Source organism: Polypterus senegalus, chromosome 12, assembly GCF_016835505.1.
Source record: "Polypterus senegalus isolate Bchr_013 chromosome 12, ASM1683550v1, whole genome shotgun sequence".
NCBI classification, from domain to species: domain Eukaryota; kingdom Metazoa; phylum Chordata; class Cladistia; order Polypteriformes; family Polypteridae; genus Polypterus; species Polypterus senegalus.
In genome coordinates, this window is record NC_053165.1 from 64,947,243 (window position 1) to 64,962,869 (window position 15,627).

General features: G+C 34.1%; 1 protein-coding gene across 15 annotated transcripts in view; it reads right to left on the reverse strand.

The window, feature by feature from the left end:
* LOC120540858 (membrane-associated phosphatidylinositol transfer protein 2) overlaps window positions 1–15,627 on the reverse strand; it is a 202,459-nt gene that overhangs the window by 116,009 nt on the left and 70,823 nt on the right. For 2 of the 15 annotated variants that reach the window (XM_039771964.1, XM_039771966.1), the window contains exon 3: window positions 11,595–11,637. The exons of 12 other annotated variants lie outside the window; for them this stretch is intronic. The gene's annotated coding sequence lies outside the window, so the exon portion shown is untranslated. Of the gene's footprint in view, window positions 1–2,656; window positions 3,760–11,594; window positions 11,638–15,627 lie in introns of those variants that run through there. One more of the 15 variants, XM_039771968.1, reaches the window with a different exon arrangement.

The following is a 15,627-nucleotide window of genomic DNA, read 5'->3' on the forward strand; positions in this document are numbered from 1 at the left end:
TTCATGATGACACTGGGTGGAAATCATTCAGACTGTTCGTGATGGATTTTTTTTCAGCAGCGGAACAATGATGGAGGACTTGAGGCAGGATGGGACAGTGGCCTGGGACAGGGACTAGTTGAAAATCCTAGTGAATATTCCAGCCAGTTGATCCAGTCAGTCTTTCAGTCACACCATTGGATCCTGCAGCCTTCCTCGGGTTAACCTTCCTCATCACCCACCTCACCTCACACTCTTCCACCATGAGTATGTTGCTGTTGTGAACAGGCGGCTGTGATGGAGCTGCTGTTGGTGTCGCCTCAAAGTAGGCAAAGAAGATTTTCAGCTCCTCTTCCAAAGAAGTGTCTCCCTCAGCGGCCGAGGAGGTTTAATAAATTGCCCTGCCTGAGCACACACCCTAATTAAAAGGAAAGCTTTCTGCATTATTACTTATATTTTCCAAACGATTGCCAAAATTTCACAAATTCTGCCAGGGTACGTAAACTTATGAGCATGACTGTATACACTCAATAAGAATAGATGCACAAGACATTATTACAGACTGAGTAACAAACTAAAACAAATGTGGAAGGATCTGGGGGTGCAAGGATAAAGTATTAACAAGACTAAACAAAAATGGCTATTGTTTTTCATAGTATCTGCTGTTATGGCCAATTAAAACTTAAAAAGTGATGTAATACAATGCAGTAAAGTGACAGATAAGCACAAATTCCAATATTTCTCCATATAATCTGGTTTTCCTTCCACATCTTAAAGACATGCAGTTTAAGTTAATTGCCCATAAATGAGTGAGTGCAGGTGTGTGCATGAATGTGCCCTGCAATGGACTTTCAGTGTTGATTCATGCCTTGTACCACAACTCAAATACTACTATAATTCTGGAACTGGTTTAAACAGGTTCAGTAAATGGACATAGCTGCATTCATGGGGTATTTACTTTATAAATTTAAAATCTTCTAGACATGCAAAAAGTTGCCTACAACCCAAGTATGCACCAGCCTTCCCTGAAATGTAAATTCAGCCATGTTGTAATTGCTAAAGGGTAAGGTAACTCATACAGAAGCTAAATAATTTGCATGAAAACTTATTTCTACATAACACAATATTCAGTCTTTGTAGCAAGTTTGAAATTAATGGACTGGAATGTTCAAATCTTATGTTGTAAGGATAAAAAAAAATCCTATGGGAAAGTTCCTAGTAACTGACAACAAAAATATAAACAACAATTTTTAATAAGAAAAGAAAAACATTCTGGCTTCATTTAGACCTATAAAAAACTATCTTCAAAACAAGTTATTCACATTGCTTTTGGTTAAACATATATTATAGTCTTAACACTTATATTAAAGAGCCAAACAGGTAAACACAGCCAAATGAGAAAAAACATACATTTAGTTTAGCTTGTTGCCATATTTTAGAAAAAAAGCTTTCAGTGGAGACTAAAATTAATCAAACGCCTAAGAAAATTCTTAAGATTTCAAATTAATTAACCAACACTATACAAATTAACCATATGTAGTACAATATGCATGCAACAGTCATAAATTAACTAGTTGATCATCTCAGCATGGATCAGAATTATTTATAAACAGAAAAATATTTTTTTACACATTAACAAATTAATCCTACCGATTCTAAAATATTAAGAACCACTAACTCTTTCTGTAAATCACTTAATAGTAAATCTTAGCTATTACCTAGAAAGAAATATGGATTGATACAGTAAAACAGGAAAGTCGGTTAAAAAAAAATCATGAGTACCAAATAAATAAACAATTATGATGTCTCCTGATACTCCAAGAAAATATTCTAAAACAGACCAATACATAAAAAAGGGGCTACTTATATAAAAATGTATATAAAATTTTCTTAACACTAACATTAAATTTAGGATGCAAAGAAAAAAAAAAAAAAACTATAATTTTTAAAGATGATCTATGTCCAAGGTATTAGACACTACTCTGCAATCAAAGTACAAGATACTGAAACTAATAATCAATTTTCAAAAACAATTGTCATATTTAATTCATTTCAAGAAAGTTATGCAGTCAGATAAATTTTAATATGCAATATAAACAGATAATTGGTTTGTAAAAGGATAAAATAAAAGACATTATTTTAGTGTAATGAATGTCATAAACATTAAACCTTAACTACTAATCAATTTTTTGAAGAGGTTAATTAGACATTGGCAAGTCACGCTAATGTCAAGAAAGCTGAGTGCTATTTAAATGAATATGCACGACATATTTAGCTGAAACAAAATTATTTTCATTTTGCACAATGTTATATTATTAAGTCGACCTATTTTAAAAACAAATACAGCTGATACAAAATGCTCTCTGTGATGTTCAGCATTTGCAAATCAGACACAAACTGAAGGTGGGTCAGCTGTCCTACTGACATCAACAGGATGCAAGTAAACACATGTATTTTAGGCAGCATTCCTCAGACGTACCAACTGTCTGCAAATTCATGTGCATGATCACCATGTCAAACGCTATTTTCTACATATGCTTTAGAAATCTGCCATAAAATTTAAATATACAGCAAAATACTCGATTGTAATGGCATAATTCATAAACATATATGCAGCAGTGTCAACTTCTGACTGGGGAGCATTCCCTCTGATGATTCATAAGAAGGGGATTCTTACCTGACGAGTGCTTCAAGAGTGCCCTTGTTGATCCAGAACATGGAAAACGCGACTGCGCGCGCCCTCCTCTGCCGCCGTCCTCTTCATATCAATAAACAGGCAAACACAGTTCTATTACTAGGGGGAGAAGCACGTAAGGAAGCGGAACACGAAAAAGGGGAATAAAGTGGATGTGGAGAATAAGATTTGTTTTTCTTCCAGTAGAACCATATAGCCAAGTTGCCATGGAGAAGGGGACGACTGTTATTCTAGGTGCTTGAAAATCTCAGACGACGATATGGCTGGCGGACTACAAGAGACGGCGGGTCCGGCTCGAGCACCACCACCCTGTGTCGTCGTGCACGCGCCTCTCACTCGTTCGCTGATTTACGATCGAGTGTCGTGTACCGCTCTAAATTTGACACAGTCAAAAAGCAGCACACGTACATGAGGAGGTAAACAAGCCAGCACACAGAGGTGGATGAAACTACACATCTCTGCCTAAAAAGGGAAATAATAAGAGTCTACTGTCATATACGATTACATACGAGAAAACCTGGAGAAACAAGCATATACACGTATTGAATTGGGAACAGTATACTTACACTTGCTAATACATGCAATACATGTAAGCATGTACGAATATGCAGGAATAAAAAATACGCCACATTAGATAGATAGATAGATAGATATTGATTGACACTCATATTAGGATAAATACTGCCTGCCAAATAAAGGCAGATGAGTGCACTAACGTGTTAAGATTCAGCATACCCTTTCAAAATAATTTCAACTGCACAGTCATTGAAATTTTACCTTATAATCAATCTACGTGCCATACACTCATTAATTGCAATCAATATTCTAAAAACAAATGTATAAAATACAGGGAAACCAAAATAACAGGAATGGAAAAATCATTTGTTAAAAAATGATTCTGAAAGTAATGTTATGTTATAAAAAATGTAATGTTATTATTAAATTATTATTAACAGTAGACAATGGTTGTTCAACAATTCAGCACAGAGATCTTTAAACAACTGCCTAAACTGTTGACATATTTGTGAAATTATACACACAAACTGACTTATGGCATTGTGAATGTATTCCCAATGAAGTGAGAGGGAAGTAAAAATGAGAAATAAACCAATTTTAATCCTGTTTTCTTTCATTTGCAATAAATATATTTAAATATTACCTTAGTCCAATTATCTAAAAACATTTAATATAAGCAGCTATTCAAGATTATTTTTGTAATGAGATATTAAAGCATATATTGTATTTATTACATCATTACCACCTTCAGAAACACCATAAATGCCAGGAGACAGTAAGTCCAACATATCAAGCATATCTAAAAATAGTATTAGCATTCATCTCTATTACTGCTACGCACTTCCACTACAATAATGTAATTTAAGAAGAATATAATACTAGAAGCCAACATTGCATCTAATACTTCAAAGATTCTATTGAAAGGAAATCCATTTTAAACCTTATAAAAGCTGATAGCAAAAATCTTAAATGGTACAATGCAGTGCGCATATAGCTAAGTTAAGCATGAGAAATAAACTGATAAAAACTGAATAGTCCACAATTAAACAAGACAACATCCTAGGCCTCTTAATATATTAAATGTCAATAAATGTTAAATCTTTAGACGAGTCTTAATGAAACTGCAATGAAAAAGACATTATTAATAAAATATTGCCCAATCACAATTATACAAAAGACAAAGAACAATGAAAATGAAGCGGGCCAACAATATCTGCATGCAGGGCATACCTATCCCATAAATTTAATGCAATATTTTAATTTTTCTATTATTGCTTCTTTCACTTCTTGGAAAAAACTGAGTAAACTGAATAGATGCAAATCAGGTAAGGGTTTACTGTATATTGTTATTAGACTTCTTCTGTGTTTTGGAAATTCCATCCAGCCTAATAGCTCTTACATGACAACTTATTCAATGGTGTTGGCTTTTCTGCTTGCTTGTTTTCCATAGATCTTCATTTATGCTTTGTCAATTAGTGCACTGTATTTTGCCATTAAGAATTTAATCAGGTGTTTGAATGAATGATAATGAAAAGTTAAGTGTTGTACATTGTAATAAAAAGTTGAACGTTGACACTTTGGTTATTTGCTTAAAGTCGCCTTTAAGGATGTTATAACATGCATTTTCTTTCAGTTTTTTTTCCTAAATGTTGTAGCATTATTTTATAATATACTGTATGTCTTGTTATATAATTCATTGAGATATACCCAGCAGTTCATGGTTTATTATAACTAACACAATTCTAAGTGTTTTTACATGTGAAGGAGTATATTATACATTTCAAATTATAAATCTATACTATATGCGGGATATAACATAATTTGGATTTGTGGACCATCTAATTATTGTTTTTTTGTTTTTTTTTTGTTTTTTTTAAAGTGGGCTACCTACAAGAAATTATGTTGTATTTCAGACCTGTTTCTAAATCAATACAACTGTTGTTCTAAGAAATACAAAACAAATTTTTTACATTAATATAAAGAATGTTTATGTTAGTGGCTAATCCCTGATGAATCTTTCTGCATTTCACGGTACTCTGAATGTCACTATAATTTCTCTTTACTTGCAGCTGAAAGACTTCTTGATGTGAACATCATCTTTACAAATGATTTTAATTGCCTTTCAAAGACACGAGGAAAGGTTTTGAACAATATGATTTTAGTGTCTAAGGCCAAATATTTCTCTCAGGTTTCCCGATTTCTTTTTTGAAAATGTACTTGAAGATTATCTCTGACTAATACAGTGGAAGTCCAACACTCTCATGATCATACTTTACATTTAACAACTGCCCAAAGTGTATGTACTCCAAGTTATTCAATCTCTTATTAATGAACCCTCTTCATGTCATTATCTAATTATCGTTGATCTGTTCCTTTCTTTGTTAAGTAATACTCAGTTCTGAAACATAAATATGATAAATACTACTGCTAACAATCATATTTTAAGGTTTATTGATATTCTGATAACCAAGTCTGAATATGTGAAAATTAATACCAAAACAGATCAGCTGATAAATAACTAAGACCTATAAATCTACCCCCTTTCATTCATTTCAACCAGTGATTACCAATGTAATTAATGCTTTATCATCAAGCTGTTCAAATCATCCACTTAATCCACATTTATTTATTTTTTTTCTTTTCATAAAATAGTAAAATTGTAGCTCTGCACTTATATTACAGATATTTTCCAGTATCTCTACTGCAAACCACTCATTGTGCTATCAAACTCTGGAATGACTTACCCTGGCAATATTAGCAGGTCCCTTTTCATCTTATCATTTAAACGAAGACTGAAGCTAGCCTAAGGCTATAAATACTGTTTTTCAATACTAGGGGACTTTGCCCCCTGCTCGATTTGCTCGCCAACTCCGTTTTTTTTCCCCAGATACACACTTTTAAGATGTTTTTTTCTTTGAATTGTTGCTATTTCATTAGTGTAACTTTTATTTTAGAACTTCTGTAAAACAATATTTGGAATCTTTCGAGTCCCAATGTGCTGAATCTTTTAAATGAGATCTGTGAGACGTGTTTAATGACTTTGTACCATAACTCAGGACAGGTTCTGTTTGGAATTTCAGCACAGACAAAACGATCTACATCATCAGCAGTAAGTAATTTTTTTTTTTGCAAAGTAATCAATAAGTGCATGCGACGTAAATCCCGTTTTTGAAATTCTCTTGACTTAAACTTCAAAGCCTTACAATATTTATATACTTCTGACATATCACCTATGTCCATATATTCAATCTCTATTCGCCTTTTCGTTATTTCTCCGAGTAATAATTTCTTTCTTTGTGCTAATGCGATGTGTACTTTCTTTGTTTCGACACTGTCATTTTTTTCTGCTTTCATATTCTGTATCTTGATATGCATGTGTTTCACGCCTACGTTTTTCTTTTTTTGAGTCTTTTGAATTCCAGTTTTCATTATCTCTAACCTGCTCTGCATTTGTTTGGACCCCTTGTTTTTTAACAGCTTTATGACGTATTACTTTGTTTTCTGCTCTGTATTTTATTTATGACCTCACTTTATCCTGCTTTTGTTTCAATGACACCTGGTCCGTGGTGATTACTTTCCCTTTTTCGAGTAATAATTTCCGTTTGTTTGCGCTACTGCGATCTTTACTTTCTTTTTTTTATACTTTCTAATTTTCCTACTTTCATATTCTTTAACTTTCTCCATATGTGTGTCACGCCAACTTTTTTTTTTTTTAGCCTTTCGAATTCCACTGCTTTCATAGTCTCTAACCTGCTCTACATGTGTATAGCGCCAATGTCCGGATTGGACATGCTTTTTTTTTTTCCCCAATTCCACTTGTTCCGGGCTGATAATTACTTATCATTACTTTCATAAACTCTAACCTGCTCTGCCTGTGTATAGTGCCAACGTCCGGATTGGACGTGCTTTTTTTCCAATTCCACTTGTTCCGTGCTGATAATTTCTTTCCTTATTTTCTAAATTTGCATCTAGATTATTCTTTTTCTTTTTTGTCTCTCTTCTCTCTGCTGCTTTCTTCTTCACTTAGTCGTTTAAGTTTCATTTATAACATATTGTCCTTATACGCTTTATATGCGTTGAAAGCTCTGGATCTGTGTGTGCTCAAAGCCAAAACATGACTGAGTGTGTTGCTGCCCGTTCTCTTATTTGGTTGTAAGTACGGCACGTCTTGCAAGAATCTCATGTTCTAAATCATTGCGAGACGGTCCTGGGTCAATCTCTTGGCAGAAAGTCTCATGTTTAAGGTAGCAGTTCTTTTGTTTGGAAGTTCCTAGGCCTCTTCTATTTTCATTGTGTTCTCAGGAAACTGTGGTGGCACTTTGTGTTCACTAAGTTAATGTGTCATTGCCAGACTTTTTGGTGTTCTTGCCATAATTTTAAGGTTTTTGTGTAGAAACTCATATGCTCTTTTTTATCCTCATGTTTAATGACTGTATCACCACTTTGTCCATAATTTTGAAAGCACTGCATTGTGAGGGAGTGTCAGTTATGGCACTACAGCCATGTGGCGCGATTCCCCTAGGATGATCCAGTTCAGAGGATCCTCACTGTTGAAGGCCTGGACCAGACCAAGGGGATGCCCACGCAACACCTGGTTGAGGCAGATAGATGGTCATTTTCCGTGGTTGGGACTGGACCACATGTCTGCCTTGGGGGGCTTGCCAACCAGGATCCCGAGCGGTTTCATCGTGTGGTGCGTGCAGTATGAGATTTTGGGAAAGGATACTTATTAGCTAAACAAACAAATATATTGGCCTAAATGGTATTCTCTTGTTTTATCGAATTTCTTACATTCTTAGGAGTTTTTATTTATTTTTTTTTTATAAAAAAAAAGTAGTCGGCCATATTATTATTGGCAACAGCATCTTGTTCTTACAATGTGGCAATACAATCTTAAGTACATAAAATAGTGGCTTGCATCTCTTGTACTTAAAAGTTTCTGTAACTTGTTGAATTCCAGAACTAAAAACCTTGTTTGTGGTGTAAAATTGAACATGAAGAGGACTTGAACCTGTAATGTTTTATATATTGGTAAACCTGTTAATACTGAAAATGTCTAACTTATTATCCTTGATTTACATTTACACCACCCCAAACTTTTCTATGTGTTTTTCATTCAAGTTTCAAACAGAACAGTGGCCAAGGGAATGTTGCTGCCCTTGCCATGTTACAAATCAAATACAAAGCAATTTAGAATGTCACTACAGAGGGTAAAGAACCTATCACGGTCCGCTGGCACTTCCCTTGAAAGAATTACAATACAAGGTGCTTTAGCAAAGGCCAAGCATTACTTCATGAGCTGCATTCCTTTTAGGACTTACCATAAATGTATAAACTACCTGTGAAAGGGCTGCACAATTCCAACATACCAGTATGGCCAAGACTTGCAACCTCATCTTCATTACCTTAGCTGGGTCCAGAAAGATGTCTATATCTTTTAGCTCTACCAATGTTACTGCTGAAAGGGCTGCACAATTCTAACAGAATGAGCATGGCTTGCACCAGAACATAAAGGAAAGGCATACTCCAACAAAGTCAGACCACTACCTTTGAAAGAGCTAAACAAATAGAAAAATAACTCAAGCACACTTGGGCAGATGATTTGCATAAACAAGGCAGGTTTCAGTGATGACATATTTAAAAATTAACATTACTTACATTTATTTGCAGAGAAACCAGGCATTAAAAAGTAGTAGTCAAAAGCAGAAGAAAGATAAATGCTTAACAATTCAAATTAATGTCCACACCACAAGCTTCACTTCAATATAACCTGGAGAGATCTCTGTGTAATTCAAAGAGTTTCATTCATTTCAATCCTACTAAAGAATTCTTTAAAAGCTTCCGATGTCTTCATGGCATAGCCTTACTCTGCTTATTCTTCATCAGGATATATTTTAGGTGGCATTGCTCAGTCTTTCTTGGACAACACAATAGCTCAGTGGTACAGTGTACCTCTTCTATATAGTTATGTTTTTAATACTGTGACTTGATGGCTACTTTTAATAAGTGATATTAGTTTTAAAAAATGGACAATTGTGAGTTTACCTTTGTCCTTGCTCTTCTGTTAACCTGAAGTTATTTTAAGATAATTAAATGGTACAAATTAAATAATAAGCTCTCAAAAGCTTGTTCAGAATACAGCGTGTGTGTGTGTGTGTGCAGTACTTATTTAGTTTATCTGAATGAGCTTCTGTTCACTCTACAGACAAATTAAGTTAGTTAGTTAATTAGTTATTTAGTTCTCTCTATCTATCTATCTATCTATCTAAGCCATTCCCATGTCTCTTAGGATTTTTGCTTGGGGTCCAGATGTCGTGTTTGTTTATTTTTAAATGGTGGCCTTATCTTTGTCAGACTCCCTTAAAACTGTGACTGGTTAAGCTCCTGAGCAACAGTTCTTGTATGCACAGTTTCTCATATTTCATAGTTCTTACAATTCCCTAGGTGGCCTCCTTCACTAATATCACAGATACATGGAAAGCTGCTGTGTGCCTCTTGTAGTGTTGCTCACAGGAAATATACGCCTTTCCTTTAAGCAATGAGGTTCTTTGAATTCTTTTGGTGGTTCTGAGATTGCTACCCTTTACATATTATTTACCTCAAAAAAGACAGTCTTTCTCATGCTTCCCTATGGTTCTAGGAGCATAAACCACTTTCCAGCCTCAGGTACAACCATTAATTAAGGGCCATTAATCTTGTCACAGTTTTGAAGGGAGAGAGCAGGCAATTAAAAATCTGTAACAATACCTATTGTGGAGATGCAGCATAAAGATCCACTTCACACATGGTCACTGTTTGAAATCTGTATATTGTCCCAGTCAATCTCTCTCTACTATGTAATCTGGGCTACTTTGTTACCTCACTTGAGTGCAGGTAAAGTTTTGTGCCAGAGTTAAATCATCTAGGGTCAGAAGAAGCAAAGCAAAAGAGACTGGACTGATGCCACAGTCTGAATGTTAAAGGGAAAAGCCAATATGATTACTCCAGTCAGCTGCAGCAGATTTCTTGGAACTAATATAGATAGAACTAGTTAAGCATATCCTGGAGGACTAAACAATAGCAGGATTAAACAGCTTGTTAATACATAGCTATTATAGTAGCCATGCTTGGACACTTCCACTTGCATCCATGCTTCAGGTGTCTGAAGGCCTGGATTGGCAATTAATTCAAGATTCAGTTCAAAGTGTTAAAAAGGGAACATCTTAAATTGAACTCAGAATGGGCAAAGCAGGTGTTATGATGCAACTTCCAAGGACTACTGACTGGATCAGATTCTATAGTATCTTGTTTTCTGCTGTGCAGGTAATCTTTTGCAGTTTTTATTCATAATTAACTTAGGAAGATACAAACAATGGTTTTCACTTAAGCATTTTTTTGATCAATTGCAAAAAATCCAGAATAAATATATTAAAATTTTCATCCATCCATTTTCCAACCCACTGAATCCGAACACAGGGTCACGGGGGGGTCTTCTGGAGCCAATCCCAGCCAACACAGGGCACAAGGCAGGAACCAATCCTGGGCAGGGTGCCAACCCACTGCAGGACACATACAAACACACCCACACACCAAGCACACGCTAGGGCCAATTTAGAATCGCCAATCCACCTAACCGGCATGTCTTTGGACTGTGGGAGGAAACCGGAGAGCCCGGGGGAAACCCATGCAGACACAGGGAGAACATGCAAACTCCACGCAGGGAGGACCCGGGAAGCAAACCCGGGTCTCCCAACTGCGAGGCAGCAGCGCTACCACTGCGCCCCCATGCCGCCCATATTAAAATTTCATAATAGAAAATGGGATTGCATGAATGCATTGCATGTTGTTTAACTGTATATATATATGTTGCATACTAAGTATACTTTTTGTATATTTATTTATATTTTTGTCCACTGCCTGAAGAGACATGCAAGTACAAATTTCATTGTATTGTGTACACATGCCAGTAAACTGGAATTTACTTGACATCCTCTCAGATCTACTCAAAAGACCAAAAACATTTAGCACAAAAACTTCAACACATTTTTATCAGTGTCTTGTCAATTACGTATACTGGGTGCCCTGGTGCCACAACTTATTTCAGAGTGGTTATTTTTGCAAGTGTTCCATTAAAGGAAACAAGAGAATTTTCTGTTTCAACTGTATACATTCATGTTAATAATCTTATAAAGAATGACAATAAACCACACAACATTCTAAATAAAAGTAAAAAATCATGTAAGAAAGAGAACAGCAAAAATCAGACAATGCTAACTAAAGTAAACAGCTTTAAAAATTAAACTTGTGTCCTTATTTTAATACATCTGTTCCTTTACATGTTTTGCATTTAATGCAATAAAAAATTCCATTTCCATTTATATCAGTCACATCAAAACACACAACTCTTTTGCATTAACTTACTTACTTTACATTGCAAAGAAAGGAACTCAGACACAGACTTCAAGTAGCTAAAAGAAAAAAATGAAAAAACCTTAGAATACTAAATAACAGGAATATAATTCCTTTTTTGGAAAACAAAAATTCAAAAGCTTCTTAAGCAAAGTAAAACCAGAAAACCAGAATAAACTATATGCTAGAAATGCTTATCTGAATCTGACTTTGTTTTAGACTAATTGAAGTAATTGTTACTCCAGTAACATACAACTGACGCAAACGTAGCACACCTGGAGTATAAAAGATAACAGCTCATATCAAACAATTATATATGACATATGTATTTTCATTATCACCACTGTTACATACAAAATAAATTATTTTCATGTTTGGAGGAACAACACACTCTGCTGATCCCAAAATATTCAATGCATAAAGTAAATATGAGCATAACACTGCAAAACAATCAAGTACAAAGCTTAGATACCACCTACTATGTACATTTTAAAGCTAAGTGAGGTTAAAAGTTGTTGGAATGTCACTAGTTAAGTGAGAGGCCATAAAAAGATATAATGACTGCTTGAAATTACTTTTTTTACCAATAGGTAGCTCTCCTCCCCAAAGACTGCAAATGTCATCTGGAAAACATACTAAAGTACACAAAGCTTCATATATGATGCTATACTGAGGTGATACACTCTAGTGAACTTACATTACAACTCAACTTCAACTAAGCTCACAATGCCAGCAAAGAGATTAAGTTTCAAATATTTGGCCTGATACAGTGGTTTCAACAATTTAGTTAGTGTTGAAATTCCCAGCCTCCTTGCTAAATAAATTGTGTTACTACACCCACTTGACCCACTAAAACCTATTTTATTATAAATACATGAATGTTACAAATGACTAAGAACATGTGTGACATTGTGATGCCAGACATACAGTATGTGTTTAAACCCAAATTTTGCAAAATCTGGCACTTTCCAGTCATTTTCCCAAACTATGTTGAAGCCTGCATTTTTCTGCATGACAACTAATTCCAAATATATTAGAACTACAAAGAAATGACAGGCATCACTAGAAGCAGTAAAATAATAAACATTTATGAGAAATGTACAAATATGAGACTTCCACACAATCCACTTCCCTATTCAAAACAACTCATTTATTCAGGTGTAACCGGCCGATCGATCGATTGATCAATAAATAGATAAGATAGATACTGTATTAATCCCAAGGGGAAATTCACATAATCCATGAGCAGTATACTGATACAAAAAAACTATATTAAATTACAGAGAAATAAAAAATGCATGTAAAAACAGACAATAACTTTGAATAATGTTAGCATTTATCCCCCCGGGTGAATATGAAGAGTCGCATAATGTGGGGGAGGAACGATCTCCTCAGTCTGTTGGTGGAGCAGGACAGTTACAGCAGTCTGTCACTGAAGCTACTCCTTTGCCTGGAGATAACACTGTTTAGTGGATGCAGTGGATTCTCCATGATTGGCAGGAGCCTGCTCAGTCATATACATATATATATATATATATACATACATATATATATATATACATACATATATATATACATACATACACATATATATATATATATACATACACATATATATATATATATACATATACATACACATATATATATATATATATATATACATATACATATATATATATATATATATATACACATATACATATATATACATATACATATATATATATATATATATACATATACATATACATATACATATATATATACTAGGCTGACCCGCCTTTTAAGGTGACCGACGTTTAAGTTGACCACTTCTTAAGGCAATTCAATATGTAGATCAATTTGATATTTTATACAAACTTGTTACTTTGGTTATATTGCATTTGAGCGGTATTACTTTAATACTGTAGTTTCTGTTATTTTGTGATGAAATTTAAACTTTTTTTCTATATTAAGGTCGCCCTTTTGAACCCCCCTGATATTTACTACACGGTGAGGCATTTGTACTCCATCAACATTAATTATTTTCAGAGACATAATTTTGTCTATTTTTCCAGCGCATCGCGCACAAAAGCAAGGGAGCGATGGGAGCACCAGAACTCTGCTTACATCATGTCGCCTGCCGCAAGCTGCAAGTAGTAAGTCTGTGATAAGCGGAATACCACTACGCTTTCCACTCACGGGACGGAAGGACAATCCTGACCACTTTTATATAGTAAGAAAGAAGAAGATATAGCACAGTCTGGAGTAGAAAATCATCTTTTACCTGGAAAAACGAAACTACAAATCCCATCGTGCACTGCAAAATGGACAGGGTGTGTGTGAAACTCCATGCCTGCGTAGCACTCACGAGACGGAAGGACAATCCCGACCGCTTTTATATAGAAGGATATATATATATATATATATATATATATATACACATATATACATATATATACTGTATATACATACACACACACTGTATATACTGTAAATATACCAGAATAATATCTAAGAAAATATCATTCTGAAACCCTACAACTATTACAATCAAAATCTAAAAAAATAAAAGCAATGAACTTAAATGTCTTTTCCTCTCTTTCAATAATTTTCTTTTCAACATTGCAAATGATACACTTTGTCCCCTTCTAAAGCTGATGATCAAAAGAAAAACATTATTTAAAATGAAAACATTCCATCTTGTATTTCCTTTGTTTTTTCTTGACAAACATACTTCTTGAGAATAAAATTATAACATAATGTTTTATAATTATGATTTTTCTTTCATTTCTTATAGTTAAAAACAAATAAGGATAGGAAAAGCAAACACATACAGTGATAAGTTACATTACTTGTTACATTTGTGTTGGCCCTTACTTGTCTGCTAGTCTGTTAAGGTATATATTAACATTTTTAAGTTAACTTTGTGGGGTTTTTTTTGGGAAAGAGTTTAAAAAGGTGACAACCTTTTCAAGCATACTGAAACTGTGCATGATAAAATACTATAGATATAACAATATAGAGCATACAGTACAAATACTAGGCTTTACTGAATATAATTACATTATATTGATTTTGTTTCAAACAGACATGAATGCAAACAAATAATAGTCCCATATTATTAAAATATGATAATTCTTCTATGGATGTACTGTAATTTCAAAACAGCTCAACTGAGTGAATAACATGATTACAAGTAGACCAAAAATTAGTAAACAGATCTGCATAACACAAACACTAAGCAATATCACTATTAGGCCGCAACTACAAAAAAAGCACAAAGAAAGCACAATATACAATGTTGATAATGCAATGTAGTTAAACTGAGGAAAATCATCACCATCTGCTAAATTCACACTCAGTAAGAGTGGAAGGAGAAACACATTGCGAAAGAATATTCTTCCCCCAACACCACCAGTAAGCAGAAAACAACTGTGAAGTGATAAATGTTTTCAGATACATCAACAATAAAGCCAACATTAAAATAGACATTATATTAGCAGGCAGTCTAAAAATAGCCAATCTACACCACACTTTGCCCCCTTCTAAATATTACTGATTATTAACTATGAAAAGGAAATACACTTAAAAATAAAACTTTGTCTTTGTATCACCTTCTTGACAATAAACTTCTTCCCAATTCTTTTTATAAAATTACTAGATCATTTAAACCAAGTTTTTGTGGATTGTTTCTGCAGCATTTCAATTATAAAAGTAAACTGACACACTGTGATCATCATGACAAGATATCCATTTAGAATTTAAATGTTAACATTTTAAACTATAAGAAAAACTCAGAACAGTGTCACAATAATGCTAATGGAAATTTAATTTACATAATCTGGCATAACAAAAAAAAACATAACTACACAATCAGCAGGTTTCTTGCTCAAGGGCATGAGAGAAGACTTTCTATCAATCAATCAATCAACATTTATTTATATAGCACATATTCATACAAAAAAATGTAGGTCAAAGTGCTTTAAAAAATGAATAGAAAAATAGAAGACACAATAAAAAATAAACATAAGTCAACATTAATTAACATAGAATAAGAGTAAGGT